Source organism: Triticum dicoccoides, chromosome 7A, assembly GCF_002162155.2.
Source record: "Triticum dicoccoides isolate Atlit2015 ecotype Zavitan chromosome 7A, WEW_v2.0, whole genome shotgun sequence".
Classification (NCBI taxonomy): Eukaryota; Viridiplantae; Streptophyta; class Magnoliopsida; order Poales; family Poaceae; genus Triticum; species Triticum dicoccoides.
In genome coordinates this window covers 556,069,561-556,093,360 of record NC_041392.1, presented here as the reverse complement: position 1 = coordinate 556,093,360, position 23,800 = coordinate 556,069,561, and the positions used below count along the sequence as shown (strand labels likewise).

The window sequence follows — 23,800 nt, the reverse complement described above, 5'->3', positions numbered from 1 at the left end:
CGGTAGCATTCGTATATCAGGTGCTCTGGAGAATGTACCGATCCCAGGTTGGTATGAGCATAAATAAATCTTTGAACTGTCCGAAAAACTAAAAACCTTAAATATTTTTCTAATTTGTGTGTGCATTCCCAATTTGTTGCTGCCAGTGCGAGCCCCACGTAGTATGAACCTGATGAAGGCCAGAGTTCAGTTAAGGGGCAGTGGGTGGCAAGGAGGCAGCAGCAGCAATGTGCTTTCCAGGGCTGACCACAATGAAGGAATGTCACCAGAAGGAAGGTTTGTCTATCGAGGTTCGCAGGGACATACTCTGTCAGATGAACTAACGGCAATTCAGCAAAGGGCAAAAGAAGACATTGAACGTGAGCCTCCATATGAATTCTTTACTTATAGTAATCTTATTTGTTCATCGCTGGACATGAAAAAGATAAGGGAACCTAATTTTGAACACTTATAACCGATGTGTTAGGTGTTGCAGGCACACGAGGCCTCGGACGTGTGTTGCTTAGGCTACTTGCATCCAACCAAGTTGTCTCCGATTATATTGATGAGCCAGCTGACAAGGGCAGGGACGAGCGGTTAATGAACCTAGCTACATCAGCTCTGAACTTGGTCAACCGTGCTGTTGACAATCCGGAGTTGTCTGAGGGTAAGTAATTAGAAGAACACACATTCAGGTCACCTAGGGAGGAGATTGTTAATTTTCCCTTCAACAGGAATCTTCGAAGAATCTACAAATCTGCTGTCAGGATTGGGCTTGGGTGGAAACAGTGGAGGTGAGTACTTAGCATGCTGGAACAAAATCGTGAACATATTTGTGAGGGTATCATATTCAGGTTGATATCAGAGGATTGACACATTGTTTTGTCTTGAAAAACAGGGCCCTCAACTCCAGTGAATGAACACGGCAATGGCGGCCCGGCGGTACCTGGCAACAATGAGATTGACAACATTGATTGGGATGATCTTGAGAAAGAAAGCCCACTAGTTGCAACACAGGAACTGATTGATAGTGACAAACTCTTAGCTAGGAACATGGAAGCTATGTTCAATGAAGCAAGTACATATCCCATTCTGATGAAGTAGAATGAAATTCGGAGAAATGTACATACTTCAAAATATGACGTCACTAAAAAAATTCCCGATTGGCAGATATGCATGATGCGTCGCTAAATGTGTCATCAAATGTTGAAATAGATCTCGTGGGGAGTGAAGTGGCAGTGATTGGCTCATCCAATGTGGCAGCAGGAGGTGAGAACATGGAGCAGCAGGTTGCATCTCCTGTGGGGCAGGACACGGTTGATGAAGACCACATAAATTACCTGCTATCATGTATGAACACTTGCATCCGATGGATTGCATGGATTGGAGGTATGTTGTTGTTTCGTGTATGCAGAAGCGATCTGCTACAAACCTGTTGGTTAGTCACGTGTCCTCGTAGTTGACATGCTGTTATCTTTTTCTATGGCTCAGCAATGTTGGTAGTTGGGAGTGGGAGGCCCGACGATGATACAGACGTTGATCCTCCATGCAATGGAGTTATACTGCTGGGTTGGCATGATGAAGGCCATGAAGCACAAGCTGAGGCTAGAAGGGAGGGGTACGTAATAGCCAGAAGGAGAAATACCGGAGACGGATTGTGGATGTTACGACGAATTGTAGACCTGGCCCAGCATACCGTAGGGAAGACGAAGGTAATTTTACATTTTGTAGACACGGAATAAGATGGTTTTGGGATCTATAAACAAATCATGATGATTGTTCATGTTGATTGCCTCTATTTGGTTCTAGACGGGGGTGAAGGACCTGCTTCAACAAAGAGACTAGCTGCTGAAGGAGGTGCCTCTGCAACCAGATTCCAGCAGGCTATTATGAGCTATCTGAAAAAATGTGGGATGGAGTGCAATAATAATCAGTGGAGCATGGAGCATGGGGCTGGGATGAAGGCACATACTGATCAAGATAGCTCAAAGGGTAAATGCAAATGGGGGGACAAGTACCCAAAATTTGTTGGTCTATCCCATGATGAACTGTCGAAGGGGAGTATTGAGAAGTTCCATGCTAACATGCTAACCGTCGAAGGGGAGTATTGAGAAGGGGAGTATTGAAAAGGTAAAAGTCTTTATCATTGTGCATTGCCATTTCATTACTTTTTATTTGATGACGAGCATGATATACATTATAAAACTGGTGCCATGTTCTAGGAAATGGGTGAAGCACTTCCAACCAATACTGGCGGTGGCATCTGGTGAGGACATTAACGACGAACTCACTCCAGGTGGTGATGTGACGTTTAACCTCATGCGATGCATAGTGCGCGCACTAGTGGAGAAAGAAAAAAATGTACAAAGGCTGACTGGACAGATGGAGAGGACTCTTTGATCCTAGATTTGTGGTACGAATTGTACTTACGAAAAAAATTGCAAGCACGTATCAAATAAGTAAAGTGAAATTAAAAAGATGCTAACCTTTGTTTATGGGAAATTATTTGCAGGACGAGGTGTGTAAAGACGATGAGGATAAGGACTGGGGTTACATCTACAGCATGATGGACTCTAAGTCGATGGGGTACAGAATTGAATGGCTGACCAAGGTAAAAATCCTCCTGAATGTAGTACTGAGAAAGACCATGCTATCGAAATTCCTGAGATAAGAATACTGACATTTGTCTATTCATTGATTGTGAATGTAATAAATCAGTTCATGTTCCCGGTGCACCTCATGGACTGTTGGTCTATGTACATCCTGGACACAAACAAGAAGGTGATGTTGGTGCTCGACCAAACAGAAACCGATCCAACAGATGAGATGAAGATAAAGCATGATTCGCTCGCTAGGAAGTTCCAGCAAAGATTTTGTTGTCTTATGAATGACGTGTTTGGTGTGTTTGGTGGTGAGCTAGTTGAGACGGGTGGATGGTCTTTTGTTTACCCTCTGGTCACACAACATGAGCCATGCAGCAGGTAGACTCTATGGTCTACATGCATTCCCTAACTTGAAACATTCCATCAACCTGAAGTACTGGGCGAATTGAACATATGTGTCCTGCTTTCATCATGTACTCACAGTGAGGACAGTGGAGTTTACATGGTGCACTACTTCAAGGAGTTCACAGGGCTTTACCTACGCTCGACTCTGAACCAGGTATGAAGCCTTTCTTTTCCAGCATTTTGGAAATGTCAAAAAGGATCTGGGATTTGGTGCAAAGATTGATCCTGTGGGTGCGGTCTTTTCGACAGGCACAAATTGATGATATGCGGAAGAAGCTTGCTTACGAGATAGTGACGATGAAGGGGAACAAGGGGGACATCCCGGAGTTCCTTTATGAAGCGACCATTGACTGAACTTGGAGGGAAAAGTGATATGAGCGGTAAAAAATGGAGCCTGGCAATATCTTTTGGCGGCACGAGTGTTTGGCGTTTAGAACGGCCAACAGATAAAATGTTGGAAATTTGGTAGCAGATGGACAACCCCCACCCCCACCCCCCACCCTAGCTTGTAATTTGTATGCACTATGGTACTGTAATGTAATCATAGATGGACCCTAAATTCAGACTAGATGAACTTGTGTGGTATGGTATTGTAGTGTGCTCGTGCATGGACCGTACAATCAGACAATGTGAACTACTGTGCATGTTGGATTAAATGTTCAGACATGATGAAGTCATGTCAAAAAATGCAGTTTAAATTGTTCACCCCAATAATACACATAAGATGCCTCACGGCGAGAGGCTTGTAGGGCCATGTGAAACATGTGTGGCAAATTAGTGGAATGATACGTATGTGAAGAAGATGTGCGGCTATGTGTACTGAAATCATTGTCTCTAGGTGCAACTTCATGATTATTTCAACATGGTAGATACTAATGGCGAAAAACAAGGACCAAGCGTGTACCTCATGCATCGTCGTATATTTCATGTGTGCAACGAAACTTTGGGTATACTTAAATCATGTGTTAGCATAACCATTGTGGGCAATTGAAAACACATATTTATATGAGGAAGTAAAAATTTGTGAGGCTTCAGACATGTTTGTTCATAATCATTGACCATGAGAGAAAAGGGAGTGAATAACAAAAGAGCGGCCTAAATGATGGAACCATGTAGGCTTTGTCGATAACATAGCAAAACAATGAAAGGCATTCGAAATAGATAAAAGTTTTCATTTATCCGATAAAAGCCGATCCAGAGACGTGATCATGCGACCACCCGCACAAGTCTCGGGTAGGCTACAGTTTACGTTCTAGCATACCCCATATCAAAATACTACCGGGCAGGGCCCTGGGAGCTAGATGTTCTTAAAATACATGACACACGAATCCAAGTACATGATGGCAACAAACAACCGATAGCTGATTTGGAATGATATGTACGCTCCAACCATCAACTCGCCGAATGCCTACTCGGACTGATTCGAGCTGAAGAGACTGTCTGGGGGTGCTAGAGCCGCCCATAGAGCATCATGCGCCACACTAGCAGAATTTCCCTGAAGTTTAAGACACTCATGTAGTGCATGTCTTTTGGTTTTGCCAGCATTGTGTTGTGTAAGGCAATATATTTGTGTTGGATGTAGTCAGACAATAATGAAAACAAATGCTCAAAAACGAACTAGATTAGATAAACACATGTTTCTTCACTGCACAAATAAGTTTGACGGTGGATATATTTCAGCAACTGTGGATTTATGTGTTAAAAAAAGAAATTATGAACCATTTGCATGGTCGCTAAATGTTGCCTGTACATACCTGAGGAATGTTTCTTCGGCTACTACTGGGTAAACCGTTCCCCAATGACCATCCTGGGTTGGCCATCCAGCATAATACTCATTCTGGCACAGGAATAACGCATGGTGAAGCTTCCATGCAATAAGTTCATGCTTATCTTTTGTGAAATCATCAGGGCCATTCCATCTGATCTTCGGGTCCAAAAAATGAATCTTCCTCGACATCATGTCCCACATCAATAAAACCCATCCAGCTTCGAGGGGTACTGGCAGGAAGAACTGCGCAAAGAAGCAAAAAGGAAATCATTTTTTGAGTTAGGGACACATAGCAAAAACATGGGGAAATATTGATAAAGTCTTTCTTTTAAGAATAGGAAGTAAAAAGTTTTGTTAATACCATCTGAGATGAGGTTATATCGTAAGGCATGTCCTTGCCGACTAGTTGCTTCTGAATCGAAATGTTGTTCACATAGTCGTGGTCATACAGCACAATTGTCTGTAAAACCAAATCAAATGACAGTTCAAAACTCTCATAAGGGTATAACTTCATTGGCAAGTATAAAGAGTCAATAACTTCAGAGCTTTCGAAGCGAGTGCGGATGAAGGGGCATTACCGCAAACTCCGTTTCCATGTTGTGCCTCCAGTTGAGGTACGGACATTACCTATTGGCTTCCATATCTTACTGAGTGTACCTTCTACATATAATGGAAGCAAGTTCGTGATCGAGACTCCGACTGCCAATGAGCTGATGAAACATAGCGATCCCTGTAACACTGACAAGTCTGGGGGAGTGGTGGATAACATAATGCCTGTAAAAACAATCATACTAACATTGATTTAAATTGTTGTCAGAAAAAAGACTATGGGGAACAAAACATTTAGATAAATTGAAATGTCCTAACAAGGGCAGGGATGACATCACGGACCTCTTAAGATCACTCTCAGTTAAGTTGGAGAAGTATGCAACTATCATATATGTGGTTTCAGCGTGCGGTGGTAGTGGTAAAACTCCACGCTCCCATGGATTTGTTGCATAACCATGCTGAAAAATGTACTTCCTCTTTGGAAGTTTACCCTGGGTTTGGCCAAACACGCAATGGTTGTTTTCGCTGGGAGATCAGCATACATTTGTGCAACTTCGCGAATGGTGTCTTTGAAGTAGTTAATCACAATGGATGATTCTGAAATCAATTTTTTTCTTGCGGATGCAGAGTCCTCATTGCTTGCGTTTCGTTTCCTTGATGATCCACCCTGGTTAAGCGGTGACATAGCTGTGTACAATATTAATAGCATGTCAGGTATGTGGCGCGTGTCATGAAACCAACTATAAAAACAACACATGTGGACGGGGGCACTTATACAGTAGGCAGGGGTTGGCACCGAACCTTCTCCATCAGACAAATCAAGCATGTGCCCCTGGATTCTTTGCCCAACAGGAGTGCTGAAACATACATTCTTGGCAGTAGCGGCACCTAAATAAAAGCAGAAAGAACATAAAGACAAATTAGTAGTCATCAGAGGTTCACAAGAAAAAAAGAATGTGCATGCACACTGCATGCGTAGATAGAGCATGTGTAAAACCTGATGCATGACACTCTGTGAACCCTCGCGTACGACAGCAAAGGCGCCGACCTGAAATTGATTTCAGAATTTTCTCTGAATAGTTGAGCATATCTGACTGCAATGCATTTTTTGCCTGCGATAGAACCACTTGGATGGCGTTGGATGCTTCTGTCAAACGCCTAATTGAGTTGGCATTCTGCTGTTTCATGATCATGGTTATCTCATCAGTCACCTGCAAAAAAAAGATGAGTACTTGAAAAACAGGCAAGCATACGAAAAACAGAGTACTCTGAATGCCAGACAGTATAACAAATAAACATACGAGGTGTGGGTACTGCTGTCGCAAGAAGTTGGCAAGGTCCAAAGGCCCTACTACACGTGGCATTGTGTTTGGAGTCGCAAAGTTCTCCTGACGGCAACCAGTACCAGGACAAGGAGATTCTGTTGTGGGAGTTTTTGCAGAGCGTGGAGTGGTCCCAGCCCTTGGCAATTGCTTGGTGGTGGAAGACGACGGAATTGTGTACTGAACCTTGTGTCACACATAACAAACATTCGCCGGGTCTCGGAGCTGGACAGCGTATACAATAATGGATTATGGAAAATGATAATAAAATAAATAAAAGACAGGCATATGACCAGTACAAAGAGAGAAATCACATGGGATGCAGGTTTCCATGAAACATCTTACGTTTGCATGGGAATATGACATAGATCCCTTTACTGGGTCAAGAGCCATGATGAGCATTTTGTTTAGTGTATCCGGGTCGAAGTCAATGATCCTTGGTAGTACATTGTGTGGCTTATTCAATATACCAAGATCAAGATTGTCGAGCAGAAAAACCTGCAAATACAAGTCATTTTATTTATTTTCCTACGTAGGCGAAAACAAATGTGTGGAAAACATGACTACAAATGTTACACTACATCTACCTGAAAGAAGAAATGACATCCGGCGAGGTTAGTTGAATGATTGTTCATCATCATATCTCTCTTGAGTTTTCGTACTGTGTCGAGCAAATACTGGAGGACATACTCACACCATTTGAACTGTTGTATCATTTCAGTGTTGGCAATTGCCCCCCAGAAATCAATGGTCGAGTAGTTGTGCTTCGTGGTCGGAGCGAGTACATGCCCCATGACAAATATGACAAATGCAATTTGAAAATAATCTTTCTCGAGCTTGCTAGAATTCTCATTAATATCATGCATCAGGAATTGTTCTGCCGCGCACAAGCTATGCACTCCTGTCTTATTCATTTCAAGGGTTGACTTGATGAAGTGGATTGCTTCTGGATTGATATTTGCATCTCTCCCTTTCATGCTACGGTTCTCGCAAGGGATGCCAAAGACCTTAAAGACATCCTCAGCATAGAACTTGAGCACCTTACTTTCTGACAGCCTTAACTCTCTACCACTAACACTAACCCTACTCATAATCCAGGCACTGCATCTGAGATTTAACTTTTGAATGTCGGGGAGCTTGAGCATACCTCCAAAACCAATCTCTTCCACAAGCCATTTCTTGTAGTCGCTGAAAGTCTTGATGACACTGAGAGCGTGCTTTAGAGAGATGCATGAAGTTGGGGCGGGGGGTCTCCACTCCTGGCGTTGGAAGAAGATTCATCCAGGGCAGCGTGCAGACCTTGCTGACCGGCCGGTGCGTTCGCACTTTCAGATCCATCTGCGTCCGCCCCGCAGCTATCAGAATTTGAATATTGTTCATCCTGTCAACAATTAGTTCACGAAGATGTATTAGATTCAGGCTATCGTCTTCCGAGGACACAAACGAGTTTGTAACCAATGTAGATTGGACGGCTAGTATGTAAACATACTATTCGCTAAGAGCTGAAGATCTTGATGCATAAAACAACTGTAGGAGAGATCCTTTCCGCCAAGTTGGGACGACGAACAAGGAACTCTAGAGGCAATGAGGGCGACCAGAGTTGGGTGGGCGTAGGGGATGAAATGAGTGGTGTGTAAGGAAAGGCGATGTGGGTGGGTAGATAGGGTAGATGGATGCAGGTATGCAATGAATACAGCGTGCGCAACCTCCACAGTATGTTGTGCAGCTCGGTGACTTCAGAACGATCGAGACGCGTGTTCCTTTCGGAGAGGAGGTACCAAACGATGGAGATGACGAGTGAGGTCCATCTGTTGGGCTGTATAATGGAGTTGAGTACGTTAAAAATAAAGAACAAACAACCAAAATAAAAAATGCACTGTATACTAAATGGAATTGATAACTGATTAACTAACACAGCAAAGCTTCATTAGTTCCAGATAGTGCGTTACATTAGAGTACGAATTACATGTTCTGGTAAACAGACTTAGAGGTAAAGGGAGCCACCCTTGAACACCATTAATTCCCTAATCATATTGCCTAAGGCAAACTAGGAACAACCAAATCCGCAGTCGAGCATCACACACACACTTTTGCTAAGAACCCTTCCCGAAATGTCAACGTATGTCGTACTAAGAACGAACTAGTTACCGCCGCCAAAATAGATGGCCACAACGAACAACAGAAACAGTAGAGTGAGCATGATGTTGCTAGCGGCAAGGATGAAAGCTGTTGCCCCCAGCGCCTGAGAACCAGAAGCAGCAGCTGCGACGGGCCTGAAGATCTGGTTCACCAAAACGGTCTCCGGCGTCGCTAGAGGGTGATTCTGACCCTGGTTCGCCTGGACCTGATCCTGGTTTGCAGGTGGAGCGACGATGCCGGCCGGGTTTGCCTGCATCTGGACCTGGAGCACCCCCGCTTGCTGCTGAGCACGGGCGATCTGGTACGGAGTCATCCTTCTGACGTAGGCCGTCTGAAATTCAAAGAACCAACACTCGTGAGCCTGTGAAAAAATGAGGAGGAAAAATGCGAGATTCATCTGACAGATCTGATCCAAGAAAGCAAAACCAACGGGTCGAGTTATGGTACAAAACATAGCAACTTACATCATAGCGGACACACTTGTAGAACCGCTACCCCGCCTTGCTCCCGGTTCTTGCTACATTGGTTTCCAGATCCGCGCCGCAGAAGGGACACCTGATGAGATCAAGAGGGAAATCGGCTGGCACAGGGAGAGAGGAGGACGACGAGGCAGACATGGTGGCTCAGGTAGACTAGGGTTTGCAGCAGAGAGCGAAACCGAATGGGGGATTTTCTAGAGTGCGGATGGCCGTGGCAGCTAGGAAGCAATTGCCTGCATTTATGGCGTCCCTATACCTGACGACGTTGGTCAGACCAGCGGAACACACGGACCAGCAAGGCTCAGCATCCGTGACGATCCATCCTCCATGTATCTGTTCAGACATGAGAACGCGAAGCTCCGTCGCAATCAATGCGAGCGGCTGGCAGAAGCATGAAAATGGAAAAATATGTTGTGAAATACACTAGAAGGCACAGATCAAAACGCAAACAAGCGGAGGAGATGTCGGGATCAGCTGGGCTCGCGCTCAGAAATAGATATTCGACAACTATCTAATTTTTCAGTCAAGTAAGATGGAATAAACACATATGCGTAGGCGCGTTAGCAATATAGCGCCACAACATAAATGCAGGGATAAAAAACAACAACGACGTCAATGTTTTACATGTTATTTCTAATAAAACTTCAAAACGATTTATCTCTCCATACATCATTTGGGTTTATGACCTTTTTTTGAAAAGTTTGGGTTTATGACTTGTATCTATAGTTGGCTTTCTTTCCATGGGTTTATCGAAAACAGAGTATTTCCAACTAAACTACCACATTGCGACCAACCTTGACAGAAAACTACCACTTTAAGATAAAAATGCCCAAAACTATCACTTTTGGACTGTATTTGGCAGGAAACTAACAAGTCAGGAGAGTTTTTGATTTGGCTCATTTAAACCCGTTTGTGACAGTCTGGGCCCACCCGTCAAGGCTGGAAAAGTCAACTATGTTAACTTTGACGGTTAACATGTGGGCCCACATGTCAGTTTCATCTCCTACCTCTAAAATTCCCATTGAGGGTCTAGATCAAGGTCCCCGTTAACTTTGGTCGTTAACACAGATATGAATATATGAAAACTCTCCTATGGACTAGTGGAGTGTGCATCTAAGTTCCTTGTTTATGAAGACCTAGAGCATCTAATGGTGCTCATCAACAAGAAGTTCCTATTTCTATCAACATAATAATTCAAATAATATTATTTCGGACACACATAATAATTCAAAGAGGTAGGTGGGCGGAGGGGAGTGGCAGCAGGGCGAGGTCGGCAGGGCGGCGAGGCGATGCGGGCAAGGCGGCGCGGCGGGGTGGAGGGGCAGCAGGGCGAGCCAAGCCGCGATAGCGGGGCGACCATAGCATTCAAATTTCACAAGATGAAAAATGCAGAGGGGCAACCATAGCATTCAAATTCACACCAGCAAAGCGAGAAGGCCATGCCAATAACAACATGCAAAACTTTCGGACATCAGCAAATGCTTTAAAAGCACTTCCAAAATAAAATGAGTTAAGCTTTGTGAAAAATCGCATCACACTTGTCAGAAATAACCCTTGTAACATAACATTGCGATTCAAGTGGATAAAAATAGTCAAATCTACAAAATCATCTTGTTACAAAATAAGGGAATCCACAACCAGCACCTAACCTATGGCCATGATTTGGTCTGTTGATCAGTTGATAGAGGCGAAGGTTGAAGGAAATATGCCCTAGAGGCAATAATAAAGTTATTATTTATTTCCTTATTTCATGATAAATGTTTATTATTCATGCTAGAATTGCATTAACTAGAAACTTAGTACATGTGTGAATACATAGACAAACAGAGTGTCACTAGTATGCCTCTACTTGACTAGCTCGTTGAATCAAAGATGGTTAAGTTTTCTAGCCATAGACATGAGTTGTCATTTGATTAATGAGATCACATCATTAGGAGAATGATGTGATTGACTTGACCCATTCCGTTAGCTTAGCACTTGATCGTTTAGTATGTTGCTATTGTTTCTTCATGACTTATACATGTTCCTATGACTATGAGATTATGCAACTCCTGTTTACCGGAGGAACACTTTGTGTGATACCAAACGTCACAACGTAACTGGGTGATTATAAAGGTGCTCTACAGGTGTCTCCGAAGGTACTTGTTGAGTTGGCGTATTTCGAGATTAGGATTTGTCACTCCGATTGTCGGAGAGGTATCTCTGGGCCCTCTCGGTAATGCACATCACCATAAGCCTTGCAAGCAATGTGACTAATGAGTTAGTTGTGGGATGATGCATTACGGAACGAGTAAAGAGACTTGCCAGTAACAAGATTGAACTAGGTATTGAGATATCGATGATTGAATCTCGGGCAAGTAACATACCGATGACAAAGGGAACAACGTATGGTGTTATGCGGTTTGACCGATAAAGATCTTCGTAGAATATTTGGGAGCCAATATGAGCATCCAGGTTCCACTATTGGTTATTGACCGAAGACATGTCTCGGTCATGTCTACATAGTTCTCGAACCCGTAGGGTCCGCACGCTTAAAGTTCGGTGATGATTTGTATTGTGAGTTTATGTGTTTTGATGTACCGAAGGTAGTTCAGAGTCCCGGATGAGATCGAGGACATGACAAGAAGTCTCGAAATGGTCGAGATGTAAAGATCGATATATTGAACGACTATATTCGGACATCGGAAAGGTTCCGAGTGATTCAGGTATTTTTCGGAGTACCCGGGAGTTACGGGAATACGGGAATACGGGGAAGAGGTGTTGGGCCTTAATGGTCTTTAGTGGGAAGGAGAGGCAGCAACTAGGAGGTGGCACACGTCCCTCCCAAGCCCAGTCCGAATTGGACAAGGGGTTTGGGGCGCGGCCCCCCTCTCCCTTCCTTCTCCCCTTCCCTCCTTTCCCCCCTTCTCCTAGTTGGACTAGGAAAGGAGGAAACCTACTCCTACTAGGAGTAGGAATCCTACTCCCTTGGCGCGCCCCTCCTAGGGCCGGCCTCCTCCTCCCATTCTCCTTTATATACGGGGACAGGGGGCACCCCAGGACACACAAGTTGATCTGTTGATCTATTCCAGCCGTGTGCGGTGCCCCCCTCCATCATATTCCACCTCGGTCATATCGTAGCGGTGCTTAGGTGAAGCCCTGCGTCGGTAGTAACATCATCACCGTCATCATGCTGTCGTGCTAAAGGAACTCTCTCGTGAAGCTCTGTTGGATCAGAGTTCGCGGGACGTCATCGAGCTGAGTGTGTGCTGAACTCGGAGGTGTTGTACATTCGGTACTTGGATCGGTCGGATCGTGAAGACGTACGACTACATCAACCGTGTTGTGCTAGCGCTTCCGCTTTCGGTCTACGAGGGTACATGGACAATACTCTCCCCTCTTGTTGCTATGCATCACCATGATCCTGCGTATGCGTAGGAAATTTTTTGAAATTACTACGTTCCCCAATAGTGGCATCGGAGCCTAGTTTTATGCGTAGATGTTATATGCACGAGTAGAACCAGCATGTCATACTTTGGTTCGGCGGTATTGTTGGATGAAGCAGCCCGAACCGACATTACGCATACGCTTATGCGAGACTGGTTCTACCGACGTGCTTTGCACATAGGTGGCTGGCGGGTGTCAGTTTCTCCAACTTCAGTTGAACCGAGTGTGGCTACGCCCGGTCCTTGAGAAGGTTAAAACAACACTAACTTGACGAACTATCATTGTGATTTTGATGCGTAGGTAATAACGGTTCTTGCTCAGCCCGTAGCAGCCACGTAAAACTTGCAACAACAAAGTAGAGGACGTCTAACTTGTTTTTGCAGGGCATGTTGTGATGTGATATGGTCAAAACGTGATGAGATATAATTGTTGTATGAGATGATCATGTTTTGTTAAAGTTATCGGCAACTGGCAGGAGCCTTATGGTTGTCTCTTTATTGCATAAGATGCAAGCGCCATACAATTGCTTTACTTTATCGCTATGCGTTAGCAATAGTTGCAAGAGAAATAGTTGGCGAGACGACCATATGATGACACATTTATAGAGATCAAGATGATGAAGATCATGGTGTCATGCCGGTGATGATAGAGATCATGACGGTACTTTGGAGATGGAGATCAAAGGCGCAAGATGGTCATGGCCATATCATGTCACATATTTTGATTGCATGTGATGTTTATCCTTTATGCATCTTATTTTTCTTAGTTTGGCGGTAGCATTATAAGATGATCTCTCACTAAATTTCAAGGTACAAGTGTTCTCCCTGAGTATGCACCGTTGCCAAAGTTCGTCGTGCCGAGACACCACGTGATGATCGGGTGTGATAAGCTCTACGTTCATCTACAACGGGTGCAAGCCACTTTTGCACACGCAGAATACTCGGGTTAAACTTGAAACGAGCCTAGCATATGCAGATATGGCCTCGGAACACTGAGACCGAAAGGTCGAGCGTGAATCATATAGTAGATATGATCAACATAGTGATGTTCACCATTGAAAACTACTCCATCTCACGTGATGATCGGACATGGTTTAGTTGATTTGGATCACGTGATCACTTAGATGATTAGAGGGATGTCTATCTAAGTGAGAGTTCTTAAGTAATATGATTAATTGAACTTAAATTTATCATAAACTTAGTCCTGATAGTATTTGCATATCTATGTTGTAGATCAATAGCTCGCACATAGCTTCCCCGTTTATTTTTGATATGTTCCTAGAGAAAAATAAATTTAAAGATGTTAGTAGCAATGATGCGGATTGGATCCGTGATCTGAGGGTTATCCTCATTGCTGCACAGAAGAATTATGTCCTTGATGCACCGCTAGGTGACGGACCTATTGCAGGAGCATATGCAGACGTTATGAATGTTTGGCAAAGCTCGGTATGATGACTACTTGATAGTTTAGTGCACCATGCTTTACAGCTTAGAACCGGGACTTCAAACATGTTTTGAACACCACGGAGCATATAAGATGTTCCAAGAGTTGAAATTAGTATTTCAGACTCATGCCCATGTCGAAAGGTATGAGACCTTTGACAAGTACTTTGCCTACAAAATGGAGGAGAATAGCTCAACTAGTGAGCATGTGCTCAGAATGTCTGAGTGCTACAATCACTTGAATCAAGTGGGAGTTAATCTTCCAGATAAGATAGTGATTGACAGAATTCTCTAGTCATTATCACCAAGTTACTAAAACTTCATGATGAACTACAATATGCAAGGGATAATGGAAACGATTCCCAAGCTCTTCGTGATACAGAAATCGATGAAGGTAGAAATCAAGAAAAGCATCAAGTGTTGATGGTTGACAAGACAACTAGTTTCAAGAAAAGGGCAAAGGGAAGAAGGGGAACTTCAAGAAGAATGGCAAGCAAGTTGCTGCTCAAGTGAAGAAGCCCAAGTCTAGACCTAAGCCTGAGACTCAGTGCTTATACTGCAAAGGGACTGGTCACTGGAAGCAGAACTGCCCCAAGTATTTGGCGGATAAGAAGGATGGCAAGGTGAATAAAGATATATGTGATATACATGTTATTGATGTGTACTTTACTAGTGTTTATAGCAACCCCTCAATATTTGATACTAGTTCAGTTGCTGAGATTAGTAACTCAAAACGGGAGTTGCAGAATGAAGAGAGACTAGTTAAGGGTGAAGTGACGATGTGTGTTGGAAGTGGTTCCAAGATTGATATGATCATCATCGCACACTCCCTATACTTTCGGGATTAGTGTTGAACCAAAATAAATGTTATTTGGTGTTTGCGTTAAGCATGCATATAATTTGATCATGTTTATTGCAATGAGGTTATTCATTTAAAGTCACTGAATAATTGTTGTTCTGTTTACATGAATAAAACCTTCAATGGTCATACACCCTAGGTGAATGGTTTATTGAATCCCGATCGTAGTGATACACATATTCATAATATTGAAGCCAAAAGATGCAAAGTTAATAATGATAGTGCAACTTATTTGTAGCACTGCCGTTTAGGTCATATTGGTGTAAAGCGGATGAAGAAACTCCATGTTGATGGGTTTTTGGAATCACTTGATTATGAATCACTTGATGCTTGCGAACCATGCCTCATGGGCAAGATGACTAAGACTCCGTTCTCCGGAACAATGGAGCGAGCAACAGACTTGTTGGAAATAATACATACTGATGTATGCAGTCCGATGAGTGTTGAGGCTCACGGCAAGTATCGTTATTTTCTGACCTTCACAGATGATTTGAGTAAGATATGGGTATATCTTCTTGATAAAACATAAATCTGAAACATTTGAAAAGTTCAAATAATTTCAGAGTGAAGTGGAAAATCATCATAACAAGAAAATAAAGTTTACAATCTGATCGTGGAGGAGAATATTTGAGTTATGAGTTTGGTCTTCATTTGAAACAATGCGAAATAGTTTCGCAACTCACGCCACCTGGAACACCACAACGTAATGGTGTGTCCGAACATCATAACCGTACTTTATTAGATATGGTGCGATCTATGATGTCTCTTACCGATTTATCACTATCATGTTGGGGTTATGCATTAGAGACAGCTGCATTCACGTTAAATACAGCACCATCTAAATCCGTTGAGACGACTCCATATGAACTGTGGTTTGGCTAGAAACCTAAGCTCTCATTTCTTAAAGTTTGGTGCTGCGATGCTTATGTGAAAAAGTTTCAACCTGATAAGCTCAAACCCAAATCGGAGTGTCTTCATAGAATACCAAAAGGAAACTGTTGGGTACACCTTCTATCATAGATCCAAAGGAAAGATCTTTGTTTCTAAAAGTGGATCCTTTCTAGAGAAGGAGTTTCTCTCGAAAGAAGTGAGTGGGAGGAAAGTAGAACTTGATGAGGTAATTGTACCTACTCCTTGATTGGAAAGTAGTTTATCACAGAAACCGGTTCCTATGACACCTACACCAATTAGTGAGGAAGCTAATGATGATGATCATGAAACTTCAGATCAAGTTACTACCGAACCTCGTAGGTCAACCAGAGTAAGATCTGCACCAGAGTGGTACGGTAATCCTATTCTGAAGGTCATGTTGCTAGACCATGACGAACCTACAAACTATGAGGAAGCAATGATGAGCCCAGATTCTGCAAAATGGCTTGAGGCCATGAAATCTGAGATGGGATCCATGTATGAGAACAAAGTGTGGACTTTGGTTGACTTGCCCGATGATCGGCAAGCCATCGAGAATAAATGGATCTTTAAGAAGAAGACAAACGCTGATGGTAATGTTACTATCTACAAAGCTCGACTTGTTGCGAAAGGTTTTCGACAAGTTCAAGGAGTTGACTAAGATGAGACCTCCTCACCCGTAGTGATTCTTAAGTCCGTCCGAATCATGTTAGCTATTGCCGCATTTTATGATTATGAAATTTGGCAAATGGATGTAAAGACTGCATTCCTGAATGGATTTCTGGAAGAAGAGTTGTATATGATGCAACCTGAAGGTTTCATCGATCCAAAAGGTACTAACAAAGTGTGCAAGCTCAGCCGATCAATTTATGGACTGGTGCAAGCATCTCGGAGTTGGAATATATGCTTTGATAAAGTGATCGAAGCATATGGTTTTATACAGACTTACGGTGAAGCCTGTATTTACAAGAAAGTGAGTGGGACCACTACAACATTTCTGATAAGTATATGTGAATGACATATTGTTGATCGGAAATGATGTAGAATTTTCTGGAAAGCATAAAGGAGTGTTTGAAAAAAAATTCAAAGAAAGACCGTGATGAAGCTGCTTACGCATTGAGCATCAAGATCTATAGAGATAGATCAAGATGCTTGATAAGTTTTTTCAATGAGTACATACCTTGATAAGATTTTTAAGTAGTTCAAAATGGAACAGTCAAAGAAAGAGTTCTTACATGTGTTACAAGGTGTGAAATTGAGTAAGACTCAAAGCCCGACCATGGCAGAAGATAGAAACAGAATGAAAGTCATTCCCTATGCCTCAGCCATAGTTTCTATAAAGTATGCCATGTTGTGTACCAGATCTATTGTATACCCTACACTGAGTTTAGCAAGGGAGTACAATAGTGATCTAGGAGTAGATCACTGGACAGCGGTCAAAATTATCCTTAGTGGAATAAGGATATGTTTCTCGATTATGGAGGTGATAAACGGTTTGTCGTAAAGGGTTACGTCGATGAAAATTTTGACACTGATCCAGATGACTCTAAGTCTCAATCTGGATACCTTTTGAAAGTGGGAGCAATTAGCTAGAGTAGCTCCGTGTAGAGCATTGTTGATATAGAAATTTGCAAAATACATACGGATCTGAATGTGGCAGACCCATAGACTAAACTTCTCTCACAAGCAAAACATGATCACACCTTAGTAATATTTGGGTGTTAATCACATAGCAATGTGAACTATATTATTGACTCTAGTAAACCCTTTGGGTGTTGGTCACATGGCGATGTGAACTATGGGTGTTAATCACATGGTGACGTGAATTATCGATGTTGAATCACATGGCGATGTGAACTAGATTATTGACTCTAGTGCAAGTGGGAGACTGAAGGAAATATGCCCTGGAGGCAATAATAAAATTATTATTTATTTCCTTATTTCATGATAAATGTTTATTATTCATGCTAGAATTGTATTAACCGGAAACATAATACATGTGTGAATACATAGACAAACATAGTGTCACTAGTATGCCTCTACTTGACTAGCTCGTTAATACATAAGGTAGATCGGAGTCCCGGATGAGATCGGGGACGTGACGAGGTGTCTCAAAATGGTCGAGACGTAAAGATTGATATATTGGACGACTATATTCGGACATCGGAAAGGTTCCGAGTGATTCGGGTATTTTTCGGAGTACCGGGGAGTTACGGGAATACGGGGAAGAAGTGTTGGGCCTTAATGGGCTTTGGTGGGAAGGAGAGGCAAAAGCCAGGAGGTGGCGCGCACCCCTCCCAAGCCCAGTCCGAATTGGACAAGGGGTTTGGGGCACGGCCCCCCTCTCCCTTCCTTCTCCCCTTCCCTCCTTTCCCCCCTTCTCCTAGTTGGACTAGGAAAGGAGGAAACCTACTCCTACTCCCTTGGCGCGCCCCTCCTAGGGCCGGCCTCCTCCTCCCTTACTCCTTTATATATGGCGGCAGGGGGCACCCCAGGACACACAAGTTGATCTGTTGATCTATTCCAGCCGTGTGCGGTGCCCCCTCCACCATATTCCACCTCGGTCATATCGTAGCGGTGCTTAGGCGAAGCCCTGCGTCGGTAGTAACATCATCACCGTCATCACGCCGTCGTGCTGACGAAACTCTCCCGTGAAGCTCTGCTAGATCGGAGTTCACGGGACGTCATCGAGCTGAACGTGTGCTGAACTCGGAGGTACTGTACATTCGGTACTTGGATCGGTCAGATCGTGAAGATGTACGACTACATCAATGGCGTTGTGCTAACGCTTCCGCTTTCGGTCTAAGTGGGTATGTGGACAATACTCTCCCCTCTCGTTACTATGCATCACCATGATCCTGCGTGTGTGTAGGAATTTTTTTGAAATTAGTACGTTCCCCAACAAAGGTGTCCCGATGTTTCGATAAGATGGTGGCTATCATTTTTCGTGAGAGTCGACCTTGACAATCCTACTACGAACGTGCGAGATGCCGCGCCTTAGGAATCGCTAAACCAACTTCCGAGGGGTTATTGACCATGCCGGAGCACGATCAACCTAACCACGAGGGTCTGTTTCCTGCGAGCAAACAAAGAACAAGCAAGAAACTGAAATTGCAATCTGGATATTGCGAATATAAGAGGAAAGCTTTATTGATGAAGGTGGGGTTCTGTGACGACTTTGTCTGGTCGTTGAACACAAACGAAGTACGCGAAGTTGCAGCTATGGTGAACTTTTAATCTAACAAAACCCAAAGTCTAAACGATGCCCTAAGGGCTGTATATATGGAGGAAAGAGGGGGGTTGTGGCCCTTGGAGGAGGGGTCCGAAACCAACCCTAACTCTTGTTTCCCCACACATACAGACTCTAAAAACAGCCTATAATCAAGTATTTCGAAATTACATGAGTCTGTCCCAAAAATAAGGTGACGCAGCACCTAGAATAGCCTCTGGACGAAATTTATGAAGTGGCATCTTGTATATTTCCTCCAAGGCTTCATGCACTCATTATGGTGGCTTCAAAGTCCTAGAATCATCACTTGTAACTCCGTTCTTGTTCCCCTTGCGCATGCCATCATCTTCATGCTTGAACTTTCTCCAAGGTTCATCTTTCTTGTCCAAGCTAGGCCCTTCATTTGTAAGCAAAACAAACGTATCCAATTTAGGTTGCATCGTATTCTCATGAACATTAGAATCGTTACCAAGAAACGAAAGTACCTGGTAATTGAATTGGCGTGCTCGAGCTCTAGTAATTGGTCCAGTATGTATAGCAGCAGGGGATGTGGGTGTAACAATGGTATTGATGTCCTCATCATCTTAAAATGAAGTCGTCCTCGAGGGAAGCTCATCTTCCTCACCCAAATAAGGCTTCAAATCTGCAATGTTAAAAGTGGGACTAACCCCAAAATCTGTAGGCAGCTCAAGTTTATATGCATTATCATTTATTTTCTCTAACACCATAAAAGGACCATAGCACGTGGCATTAGCTTTGATTTGCGCAAATTAGGAAATCGATCCTTAAGCAAATGTAACCAAACAAGATCTCCAAGTGCAAACACAACATGTTTTCTACCCTTATCTCCAGCAAGTTTATATTTAGCATTCATACGCTCAATGTTTTCCTTAGTTAACTCATGCATTTTTAAAATCAATTCAGCACGTTCTTTAGCATCAAAATTAACCTTCTTCGAAGATGGAAGAGGCAACAAATCAATAGGTGCATGAGGTAGGAAACCATACACAATTTCAAAAGGGCACATCTTAGTAGTAGAATGCAATCAAAGATTATAAGCAAATTCAATATGAGGCAAACATTATTCCCACATTTTCTTATTATTCTTCAAAACAGCCCTAAGCATAATAGACAATGTTCTATTGACTACTTCAGTTTGTTCATCAGTTTGGGGATGACAAGTAGTACTAAAAAGCAGTTTAGTCCCCAACTTAGCCCATAAACATCTCCAAAAGTGGCTAAGAAATTTTGTATCATGATCTGAAACAATATTATTTGGCACACCATGCAAGCGAATAATTTCACGAAAAAACAAATCAGCAACATTAACAACATCATCGCTTTTATGACATGGTATAAAGTGTGCCATTTTCGAGAATCTATCCACGACAAAAAATATGCTATCCCTCCCCTTTTTTGTCCGAGGTAAACCTAAAACAAAGTCCATAGATATATCCTCCCAAGGAACACTAGGTACCACTACTAGAAATCTACGTTTTACCTAGAGCCAAGATCTTTACCTAGAGCTCATCAGACAACTCAAGGGATAGACAAGCTATGAACAGTGCCCTCTAGGGAAAGATGAATATCTAGCAAAAAATAATTGGAGCTTAAGATTTCCCTAGGGTGGTGCCATGTACAAAGATCAAAGCCCAAAAAACATGAAGAGATGCCCCGGTGTGCCCACGTAGATTGACCTCCCGCGCTACGCTCGCGCCATTTTTTTCACTTCGCAAAGGTTGGGGCCATAGTCTAGTGAGAAAAGGAAGGGATAAAGGGCGCGTAGAGGAAAAAATCGCATGTGTCTCCTTCACGCCTCGCCCCTGTCCCAAGCGGTGACGCCGCCAGACCAAAACTTTCCTCTCTCTTAGATCTCATCTCCCCCCGTTCCAGCCTTCCGCGCCTCGCCCTGGATCACCCAGCTCCGCCGCTCCGGGCCCGCCCCACTGCGCCGCTCCCAGGCCAGCCCCGCTCGGCCGCTCCCCTGCCCACCCCATTCCGCCGCTCCACTTCTATTTCCCCTTCTCTACCGCATTGATGACCTAGTCACACCATGGTCGGGAAGGGCGTGGTGGCCCTGGCCATGCCGGCTGGGTGACGGCATCGTGCCACTAGCGGCGACTCCATCTGCGATGCCCTCAACTCGTGTTGCCGCCCTTGACCGTGGTAAATGGTGTCGCCCCCGCTGATTGGACGACGACCGGATCTGCGTGCTGTTGTACACCACTGCTACCATCCATAAGGTTCTCTCTCTATCTCTCTCACTCTCTGGTTTAGGTTATCACTTATGTGCTTTGCTGGCCTATGTGCAAACGCACAAGTGTGCAAATATAAGAGCGGAAGCTCTAGGTGATAATGTTCTTTTTGTCCTTTTGCTGGTTGTAACTCAAGGTTGAGATATTGATCTCTCCTCTCCTATAAACATATTTTTTTATTGTTCATGACTTATATTGCATGCAACCTATGTGAACATACATTCATTTCTGACTCTTTCCACCCCTTGTTCATATCGAGAAAATATGGTACCTTCTTTTGTGAAAAGAGAAAGTACGACCCATGGAAGCGTAAGTATACGAGCTAGCTACTTAATTTTTCGGCTAACATGACACCCAAGCATATTACAGTGAAGCTAGCAGGTGGGCAGCCAATATTTTGGCGGATGAATTGGTTGCCCTCGGCTTGCCCGTGTATTGGTGAGAAATGCATGGGCAAACGCAGGCTGGGTTGGGCAAGCCAAATATTTGGTGTCCAACCAAACAGCAGCCAAAACTCATGGGCACGCCAATATTTTGGCAAGGCCAGCTTTGGCTCAAAACCAAACACACCCGAACACATGAATGAACCATTGAACCATGTAAATTGTGGTCAGAATGTAGCCACTAAACACAATGAATAGGAAATATTTCATGTAGTCTATCTGTTAAATTTGTTCACAGTTATGCAAGTACATGAATGACAAAAATAGTAGCTTCACTGATCCATCTTGTGTGTGTGTGTGTGTGTTATAAATCAATTATCTAGGTGGTTGAAGACTTGGCAACAAACACTTATCTATTTGCTATTATTATGTTTACCATGATTTTCTTGTTGATTATAAATTCTTCTTTTCTATCTTTATCTTATTTGTCTCAAGAATCACACATTACAAGATGACAATTGGAAGAAAAGCATATCGACTTTCTCGAGCCATCAAACATGTGCCTGCTGCTCGGAACACTATGATGGATACGTAAGAGTTTCAGATCTTCCTCCTGCTATTCCAAATAATGAAGACCGGCCTACTGGGAAGATGTATGTCTTATTAATTTGTATAAGTAGTTTCTTGTTCTACAATATTTTTCCTTTTCTAATACTTGTTTGTTTCATTTACAATTTGCTAGATTTGAAAGTAACCACCATGTGAATTTTCTTGTATTGCAGACTTTGGCAACTAACCAAGGAGTGCCTATTGCAGAAATACCACCGCCGCCAGTTCCACCTTCTCATTCACTTTCTCCTCCTGGATCTCCACAACGATCTACTATCCAAGTATGTAACCATCCATCTCAAGCAAACACACAAACATAAATACATTTGAAGCATGATAAGGATTACTTCTAAAACCTGACTCTTCTTTTGCAGATTCTAGAAAATAGCAAAGAACCACCAGCTTTGCGTGCTCAACAAGAAATAAATCCTAGCTCTCTTCACGTATGTATTTCTCAAACTAATCTCAAATGATACAACTATCGATGTTCTGTTCGTTGTGATGTTCACATACTTGTGACAATATGCATGCTTCTTTGATGTATGATGCTAACCTATGTGGTGCTGGATCATTTGATTAATGGGGTTGTGTGAGATGTTGGAGGGATCATAATATATTTTCGTATGTCCTGTTGTCCAATTTATAGTTGTTATTCTGCCAAAATTTATACCAATTTTTGCATTTCTAGGTTCTCATTATTGGAAATAGGAAATTCTGTTTAGAACTTTGGTGACTTGATGTAACACACTAATTTGCATTGCAACAGAGTTGAGTGTAGTTCATACTTTATTTCGAAAAAAAGATAATCACTTCTTTTGTGATTATGTGTAGAGTAAAAGTAATATCTCACAACTTAAGGTAGATTCTGGGTTACTAGAGGTGTGAGAAGTACTTAACTTTAGCCTTTTTATTTCCTGGAACAGTTTCAAAAAGTTCTTTATGAACATACCCTAGAATAGTTTCACGCGATTCAAACTAATGCATCACAAATGAGTGACTTTATGGCACCTTGATCCTTTCCTTATGCTTTCTATTTTTTTCCTTCTTATTGTCATGTTCTAGCCTTTGAAAATTTGCAAATCTTACTTTCCAGGAAGGCAGGAACATGGTGTTGCCTCAAGTGTTCGTGTTGCAGACGATGAAGGGATGTTTGGGGGATTCTTTTTCAGTCAGTCACTATTGAGCAACCAGTTGGGTTCGTGATGTTAACATGGTGGTACATGTTTTGGTGTAACATTTTGGTGCATGTATAGTTAACATGCTGGTACATGTTTTGTGATGTAGAAAACTCTAGTTGACCTACATTAGTATATACGTGCTAATTAAGATGTTTACTCAGTTAGATGTAGCAAACTCTGGCCAGCGTGCCTATTTTTTTGTCAAACATTTGATGGCTGGTGATGTCTTGGCATCTATTGTATGCATGTGACGATTGATACTATCT

At 42.9% G+C, this 23,800-nt stretch overlaps 2 long non-coding RNA genes across 4 annotated transcripts in view; one reads left to right on the top strand and one right to left on the bottom strand.

Moving 5' to 3' along the window:
* The window catches only part of LOC119330291, an 11,039-nt gene extending 1,440 nt beyond the window's left edge, over nt 1-9,599 (bottom strand). The window contains exons 1-11 of one of the 3 annotated variants that reach the window (XR_005160008.1): nt 9,230-9,599; nt 8,116-9,126; nt 7,214-8,007; nt 6,972-7,124; nt 6,606-6,851; nt 6,302-6,515; nt 6,106-6,192; nt 5,647-5,991; nt 5,334-5,529; nt 5,117-5,215; nt 4,742-4,998 (exon numbers count right to left, since the gene is read on the bottom strand). This is a non-coding gene — a long non-coding RNA (uncharacterized LOC119330291). The remainder of the gene's footprint in view (nt 1-4,741; nt 4,999-5,116; nt 5,216-5,333; nt 5,530-5,646; nt 5,992-6,105; nt 6,193-6,301; nt 6,516-6,605; nt 6,852-6,971; nt 7,125-7,213; nt 8,008-8,115; nt 9,127-9,229) is intronic. The other 2 variants (XR_005160006.1, XR_005160007.1) reach the window with 2 other exon arrangements.
* A 12,974-nt stretch (nt 9,600-22,573) lies between these two features.
* LOC119329277 lies at nt 22,574-23,532 on the top strand. The gene is made up of 3 exons (XR_005159391.1): nt 22,574-22,637; nt 22,731-22,799; nt 23,458-23,532. It is a non-coding gene; the product is annotated as an uncharacterized LOC119329277 (long non-coding RNA).
* The last annotated feature ends 268 nt before the right edge of the window (nt 23,533-23,800 follow it).